Raw genomic sequence first — 8810 nt, 5'->3', positions numbered from 1 at the left:
TTTTATGGCTAATATTCCATCATGTATATGTACCACATCTTCTTTATCCACTCCTCTGTTGATGGGTATTTACGTTGCTTCCATGTCTTGGATATTGTAAATAGTGCTCAATGAATATTGGGGTGCATGCATTTTTTTGAATTATAGTTTTCTCCAGATATATACTGAGAAGTGGGATTGCTGGACCATATGGAGTTCTATATTTAGTTTTTAAGGGAACCTCCATACTGTTCTCCATAATGGTTGTACCAATTTACATTCCCACCAACAGTGTAGGAGAGCTCCCTTTTCTCTACGTCATCTCCAGCATTTATTGTTTGTATATTTTTGATGATGGCCATTCTGACTGGTGTGAGATGATACCTTATTGTAGTTTTGATTTGCATTTCTCTAATAATTAGTGATGATAAGTTTCTTTTCATGTGCTTTTTGGCCATCTGTCTTCTTTGAAGAAATGTCTATTTAGGTCTTCCACCAGTTTTCTTGATTGGTTTCCCATTCTGTGTCTTGACTTTTTGTTTTGTTTATGGTTTCCTTTGCTGTGCAGAAGATTTTAAGTCATATTTGTTTATTTTTGTTTATATTTTCATTACTCTAGGAGGTGGATCTAAAAAGATATTGTTGCAGTTTATGTCAGAGTTCTGCCTATGTTTTCCTCTAATATTTTTATAGTGTCTGGCCTTACATTTAGGTCTTTAATCCATTTTAAGTTTATTTTTGTGTATGGTGTTAGGGAGTGTTCTAATTTCATTCTTTTACATGTAGCTGATCAGTTCTCCCAGCACCACATGTTGAAAAGCCTCCTTTGTCATAAATTAATTGACTATAAGTTCATAGGCTTATTTCTGGACTTTCTATCCTGTTCCATTGATCTATATTTCTGTTGTGGTGCCAGAACCATAATGTTTTGATGACAGTAGATTTGTCTTATAGTCTGAAGTCAGGGAGCCTGATTCCCTCAGCTATGTTTTTCTTTTTCAAGATTTCTTTCCTATTTGGGGTCCGTTGTGTTTCCATATAAATAGTAAAATATTTTTGTTCAAATTCTGTGACAAATGACATTGATAATTTGATAGGTATTGCACTGAATCTGTAGATTACTTTGGGTAGTACAGTCATTTTCACAATATTGATTCTTCCAATTCATGAACATGGCATATCTCTCCATCTGTTTGTGTCACTTGAATTTCTTTCATCAGCATCTTAGAATTTTGAGACTACAGGGCTTTTGCCTCCTTAGGTAGGTTAATTCCTAGGTATTTTATTCTCTTTGATGAAATGGTAAATGGGATTGTTTCCTTAATTTCTCTTTTTGATCTTTGGTTATTAATGTAGAGGAATGCAAGACATTTCCTTGTATAAATTTTGTATCCTGCAACTTTATCAAATTCACTGATGGGCTCTAGTGGTTTTCTGGTAGCATATTTAGAATCTTCTATGTATAGTATCATGTATCTGCAAACAGTGATAGTTTAAATTATTTTCCAATTTGATTTTTTTTTTTCTTTGCGGTACATAGGTCTCTCACTGCTGTGGCCTCTCCCGTCGTGGAGCACAGGCTCCAGACGTGCAGGCTCAGCAGCCATGGCCCATGGGCCCAGCCATTCCACAGTACGTGGGACCCTCCCAGACTGGGGCATGAACCCACATCCCCCACATCGGCAGGCGGACCCCCAACCACCACGCCACCAGGGAAGCCCCCAATTTGATTTTAATTTATTTCTTTTTCTTTTCTGATTGCTGTGGCTAGAACTTCCAAAACTATGCTGAATAAAAATGGCAAGAATGGATATCTTGTCTTGTTCTGATCTTAGAGGAAATGCTTTCAATTTTTCACCATTAAGAATGATGTTAGTGGGGCTTCCCTGGTGGCGCAGTGGTTGAGAGTCCACCTGCTGATGTGGGGGACACGGGTCTGTGCCCTGGTCCGGGAGGATCCCACATGCTGTGGAGTGGCTGGGCCCGTGAGCAATGGCTGGTGGGCCTGCGCGGCCGGAGCCTGTGCTCCACAAGGGGAGAGGCTGCAGCAGTGAGAGGCCCGCATACCACAAAAAAAAAAAAAAAAAAAAAGAATAATGTTAGCTGTGGGTTTATTGTATATGGCCTTTATTATGTTGAGGTAGGTTCCCTCTATGCCTACTTTCTAGACAGATATTTTTTTTATCATAAGTGACTACTGAATTTTATCAAAAGCTTTTTATGCACCTATTGAGATGATCATATGGTTTTTATCCCTTAATTTGTTGATGTGGTGTATCAGATTGATTGATTTGCGTATATTGAAGAATCTTTGTATCCCTGGGGTAACTCCCACTTGACCATGGTGTATGATCATTTTAGTGTGCTGTTGGATTCTGTTTGCTAGTATTTTGTTGAGGATTTTTGCATCTATGTTCATCAGTGACATTGGCCTGTAGTTTTCTTTCTTTGTTCATGTAATAAATGTAATACAGATGAAGAAAACCAGACATCTTTGTCTGGTTTTGTTATCAGGGTGATGTTGGCCTCATAGAATGAACTTGGGAGTGTACCTTCCTCTGCAATTTTTTGGAAGAGTTTCAGAAGGGTTTCAAATAATTCTCTAATTATTTGATAGAATTCGACTGTGAAGCCATCTGGTCCTGGATTTTTGTTTGTAGGAATTTTTTTAATCACAGGTTCAATTTCAGTACTTGTGATTGGTTTGTTCCCATTTTCTATTTCTTCCTGGTTCAGTCTTGGGAGATTATACCTTTGTAAAGATTTGTCCATTTCTTCCAGGTTGTCCATTTTATTGGCTTACAGTTGCTTTTAGTAGTCTCTTATGATCCTTTGTATTTCTGTGGCGTCCATTGTAACTTCTTGTTCATTTCTAATTTTATTGATTTGAGTCTCTCCTTTTTTTTTTTTCTCTGATGAGTCTAGCTAAAGGTTTTAAAATTTTGTTTATCTTCTCAAAGAAACAGCTTTTAGTTTCATTGATCTTTTTTATTGTTTTCTTCGTCTGTATTACATTTATTTCTGCCCTAAACTTTATGATTATTCCTTCAACTAACTTTGGGTTTTTTTGTTCTTCTTTCTCTAGTTGCTTTAGGTGAAAGGATAGGTTGTTTGTTTGAGATTTTTCTTGTTTCCTGAGGTCAGATTGTATTACTATAACCTTTCCTCTTAGAATTGCTTTTGCTAAATCCCACAGGTTTTGGATTGTCGTATTTTTGTTGTCATTTATCTCTAGGTATTTTTTCACTTCCTCTTTGAATTCTTCTGTGATCCATTGGTTGTTTAGTAACATGTGATTTAGCCTTGCATTTGTGTTTTTACATTTTTTTCCTGTACTTTCGTTCTTTCTTCCTTTAAACTATTTGCAGACTTTCTCTTTTTTTAATTAATTAATTAATTTATTTATTTATATTTGGCTCTGTTCGGTCTTCATTGTTGTGCACGGGCTTTCTCTAGTTGCAGTGAGCGGGGGCTACTCTTCATTGAGGTGTGTGGGTTTCTCATTTTGGTGGCTTCTCTTGTTGCAGAGTACAGGTTCTAGGTGTGTGTGCTTCAGTAGTTGTGGCATGATGGCTCAGTAGTTGTGGCTTGCGGACTCTAGAGCACAGGTTCAGTAGTTGTGGCACACAGGCTTAGTTGCTGTACCCCATGTGAGATCCTCCAGGACCAGGGATCAAACCTGGGTCCCCTGCATTGACACGTGGATTCTTAACCACTGTGCCACCAGGGAAGTCCCTCCTGTACTTTATTTCTAATCTCATAGTGCTGTGGCCAGAAAAGATGCCTGATATGATTTCAATTTTCTTAAATTTACTGAGGCTTGATTTGTGATCCAAGATGTGATGTATCCTAGAGAATATTCCATGTGCACTTGAGAAGAAAGTGTATCGTGCTGCTTTGGATAGAACATCCTATAAATATCAATTAAGTCAACCTGGTCTAATATGTCATTTAAGGCCTGTGTTTCCTTATTGATTTTTTTCTGGATGATCTGTCCATTGGTGTAAGTGGGGTGTTAAAGTCCTCCACTTTTATTGTGTTGCTGTCAATTTCCCCTTTTATGGCTGTTAGCATTTGCCTTATATATTGAAGTTGGGTGCATATATATTTACAATTGTTATATCTTCTTATTGGATTGATCCCTTGATCATTATGTAGTGTCCTTCCTTGTCTCATAACAGTCTTTTTTTTTAAGTTTATTTTTTCTGATATGAGTATTGTTACTCCAGCTTTCTTTTGATTTCTGTTTGCATGGAAGATCTTTTTCCATTCCCTCAGTTTCAGTCTGCATGTGTCCCTAGGTCTAAAGTGAGTCTCTTGTAGGCAACATATATACAAGTCTTGTTTTTGTACCCATCTATCTATGTCTTTTGGTTGGAATATTTAATTCATTTACATTTAAGGTAATTATTGATATGTATGTTCCTATTGCTGTTTTTGTAACTGTTTTGGATTTGTTTTTGTTGGTCTTCTTTCTTCCCTTCTTCTTTGGTTCTATCCTCTTGTAGTTTGATTACTATCTTTAGTGTTGTTGTTGAGTTGCTTTTTCTTTTTGTGTGTGTATCTATTGCAGTTTTTTTGGTTTACACTTCCCATGACGTTTTGATATAGCAGTGTATATACGTAGAAAGTTATCTAAGTCTCACAGTTTCTTTTTTTTTCTTTCTTTTTTTTTTTGCAGCACGCGGGCCTCTCACTGTTGTGGCCTCTCCCATTGCAGAGCACAGGCTCCGGACATGCAGACTCAGAGGCCATGGTTTATGGGCCCAGCCGCTCCGCAACATGTGGGATCTTCCTGGACCGGGGCACAAACCTGTGTTCCCTGCATTGGCAGGCGGATTCTCAACCACTGCACCACCAGGGAAGCCCTCACAGTTTCTTTTTTGATGTCATATTTCTGTGTGGATGATTTCCTACTATTACTTTATGTTGGCCTTTATGATGAGCATCCCCATTTGTGATTTTCTTCTTCCTAGTTATGGCTTCTTCTTTTTTTTTTTTCTACCTTGAATAGTTCTATTAGCATTCCTTGTAAGGCTGGTTTGGTGGTGCTGAATTCTCTTAGCTTTTGCTTGTCTGTAAAGGTTTTGATTTCTCCATTGAATCTGTATGACATCCTTGCTGGGTAGAGTATTCTTGGGTGTAGATTTTTTCCCTTTCATTACTTTCAATATATCATGCCACTCTCTTCTGGCCCGCAGTGTTTCTGATGAAAAATCTACAGATAACCTTACAGGGATGTTATTTTTGGTTACTTGTTGCTTTTCCCTTGTTGTTTATCCTGTATGAGACTCTCTGTGCTTCCTGGATTTGGAGGACAGTTTCCTTTCCCTGTTAGGAGAGTTTTCAGCTATAATCTCTTCAAATATTTTCTCAGACCCTTTCCCTTTCTCTTCTTCTTCTTGGATCCCTATAATGTGAATGTTGTTGTGATTAATGGGAATGTTGTTGTGATTAATGTTGTCCTCATTTCTTTTCTTTATTCTATCTTGTGGCAGTGATTTCCACCACTCTGTCTTCCAGCTCACTTATTCATTCCTCTGACTCATTTATTCTTCTAGTGTATTCAGCTAGATTCCTTCTAGTATATTTTTCATTTCATTTATTGTGTTGTTCACCTCTGTTTGTTTGTTCTTAAACTTTCTATCTCTGTATTAAGCATTTCTTTTACCTTCTTGGTCTGTACCTCTATTGTTTCCAAGATTTTGAATCATCTTTACTATCATTACTCTGAATTCTTTTTCGGGTAGATTGCCTATCTCCTCTTCCTTTAGTTGTTCTCATATGTTTTTGTTTTGTTCCTTCATCTGTCACATATTTCCCTCTCATCTCATTTTGTCTTACTTTCTGTGTTTGTGGTCTCTCTTCCATAGACTGCAGGACCATAGTTCCTCTTGCTTCTTGTCTGCCTCCTGGTGGGTGTGGTTAGTCCAGGGAATTGTGTAGGCATCTTGGTGGGAGGGAGTGGTGTCTGCCCTCTGGTGGGTTAATTTGGGTGTTTTCCCTCTGGTGGGCAGGGCTGTGTGATGGGGTGTATTTTGAGGTGGTTGTGAGCTTAGTACTACTTTAAGCAGCCTGTCTTCTGATGGGTGGGTCTGTGTTCCTATCAGTTTGGTTGTTTGTCCTGAGGATTTCCAATACTTGAATCTACAGGTTGTTGGGTGGAGCCAGGTCTTGGTGCCAAAATGGAGGTCTCTGGGAGAGCTCACGCCAATAAATTTTTCCCAGGACTTCTACTACCAGTGTCATTGCCCCCTTAGTGAGCTACAGCTGACACTCATCACCCCGAGGGACCCTCAAAGACCCCCATGTAAGTCTAGCCCAGGTTCCTGTGGAGGTACTGCTTTGTGCTGGGTCCCAGTGCATGTGAGAAATTTTGTGCACCCTCCAATAGTGGAGTCCTTGTTTCCTCCAGCCCTGTGGTGCTCTTGAACTCAAGCCCTGCTGACCGTCAAGGCTAAATGTTCTGCTGACCTTCAAGGCTAAAGGCTCTTGATACCAGAACCTCAGACTGTCTTGGAGGGCTATTTTTATGTGGAAACATTCCTGTGTAGCCTGTGTGGGTTTAATTATTTGCTGTGGGCACTGTTTGTAGTATAGATGTCTGCCACTTCTTTCTTCTGTGTATGCTGGCCATTATCCCTTCGATAAGAGGTGTGACTGATGTTGTGGTGACCATAGTTTGCACTAGATATTGAGTAGGGTCTCCCCTTTTCTCTGTGGTTGTCACTTCCCTGTCAGGGATGGGGTCTGCTCCCTAGTTGTTGGAGAAAGAGCTCCCAGATCTGTTTCTTAGCTGTGTTTCTGATCTGTGGTGTTAGGTAGGTAGGATTGGAGCATGCTATGGGGAAGAATCCACTGAGTTTTCCTCTTCTGGAGCTGTTCACCTGTGGGTGTGGGTGTGCTCTGTTGGGTCACCTTTCACCAGTTGTGTGAGCTTTCATATTACACTGTTTTTGGCACTGCTCTTGGCCAAAACTTAACCATGGTTATGTTGGCCCTGGTGACTCTCACACATTGTTTTCACCAGGCCACCAGCATAGATCCACTGAAGTCATGTCCCAGGATTGCAGTAATCATGGGTCTAGACTGCTGTGGGTGTTATGGAGACAGTGACACAGGTCCTATCCCACTTCCTCTCCTCTTTCTTGTCCCTTCTTCTTTCTTTAGTCATACCCAGTTACACGGGAAACTTTCTTGTCCTTTTAGTGTCTGAGTTCCTCTGCCAGTGTTTAGTAGGTGCTCTGTTAGAATTGTTCCATTTGTGGAGGTAGCTTTGATGCATTTGTGGGGAGAGGTGTACTCTATGTCCTCCTACTCTTTGGCTTTCTTGACTTCTCCCTATATAAACATGGGTTTTTAGGATTATAAAACTACTGTATTTTTATTGTGAAAATTTGAAAAATGAAAATTTAAAAGCCCACAACCAAAATACTCAGTCATAGGCAATAACTCATAATGTCATCATTTTGAGAATATCACAATTAGTATTTTGTTAAAAAAAATCTTTTTTGCACATATATACATATACACATATATATGTCAAGTATACTATAATAATGTGTCTTACTGGTGTAATTACTATTTTTATTTAATGATGTATTATATTTCCTGAATTTAGATGCTTTTGCATTATTTCTAATGTCTGCAGAAAAGTTCTTAGTGTAAACATATAATTTATAAATTATATCTTATTCTGGCATTTAGATTAGCTCTCCTTTGGATTTGATTTAATTATACTTACCTTGCAATAAACTTTTACAGAATAAACACTGAATATATCTACCTAGAATTAGGATTGCTGGACTAAAATATACATATATTTAAAATCTTTTGATAAGTTTATCCAAATTACCCTTTCAAAAACTTAGTTATTTACATTCCTGCCTCCAATGAATCACAGGCCATTTCCTCACATGTTTGCCAATGATGAATACTAAGAAAATTAAACTCTCCCAAAGCAACAGGCAAAACACACTTTATGCTGTAATATTTTGTTTACTTGTGTAGTTAAATGCTTTTTAATATATTTTACATTCCATTATTTCTATACATACTTTTGCTTACTTTCTGTACCACAGGCTTCATGTAATTGCAATTAAGTGTCATTTTACCTGGAGAAGGCATATTCTAAGTACAGTTGCACCAGGACTTGGTCCAGGGACAGCATCTGATTAAAATTCCACGTGAGATCACATTCTCATAATTACTCAGCATCAAAAGTCAGTAGAGATTTCTCTATTAAGGACAGTGGTTTTCTTCTTCAGTGAAATAAAAGGTGTCAAAACTCAACAAAACTGGGGTCTTTTTACTAGAAAATGAAGTGACCTTACTCTGTCAGCTCTGTTGGAGAATAAATGGTGAGACTGAACCATAGCAGACTACTTCCTTTTCCTTCTTTTTTCTGACCATAGTGTTGGAGATTAGTAGCAATCATTGAGCCAGGGGAAAAACAATAATACACTATGTAGCTGTCCAGTTTTCCCAGAACGATTTATTGAAAGACTGTTTTTTGCTCCATTGTATAATATTGCCTCCTTTGTTGTACATTAATTGACCATAGGTGTGTGGGTTAATTTCTGGGCTTTCTGTACTGGTCCATTGATCTATATTTCTATTTTTGTGTCAGTACCATACTGTTTTGATCAGTATAACTTTGAAATATAGCCTGATATTAAGGATCCTTATTCCTCCAACTCCATTCTTCTTTCTCAAGATGGATTTGGCTATTCAGAGTTTTTTTGTGTGTGTGTCTCCATACAAATTTTAAGATTTTTTGTTCTAGCTCTGTAAAAAGTGTCATTGGTAATTTTTTATTTTTATTTTTATTT

Source organism: Tursiops truncatus, chromosome 20 (genome assembly GCF_011762595.2).
Source record: "Tursiops truncatus isolate mTurTru1 chromosome 20, mTurTru1.mat.Y, whole genome shotgun sequence".
NCBI lineage: Eukaryota > Metazoa > Chordata > Mammalia > Artiodactyla > Delphinidae > Tursiops > Tursiops truncatus.
Note: the sequence above shows the minus strand (reverse complement) of the source record.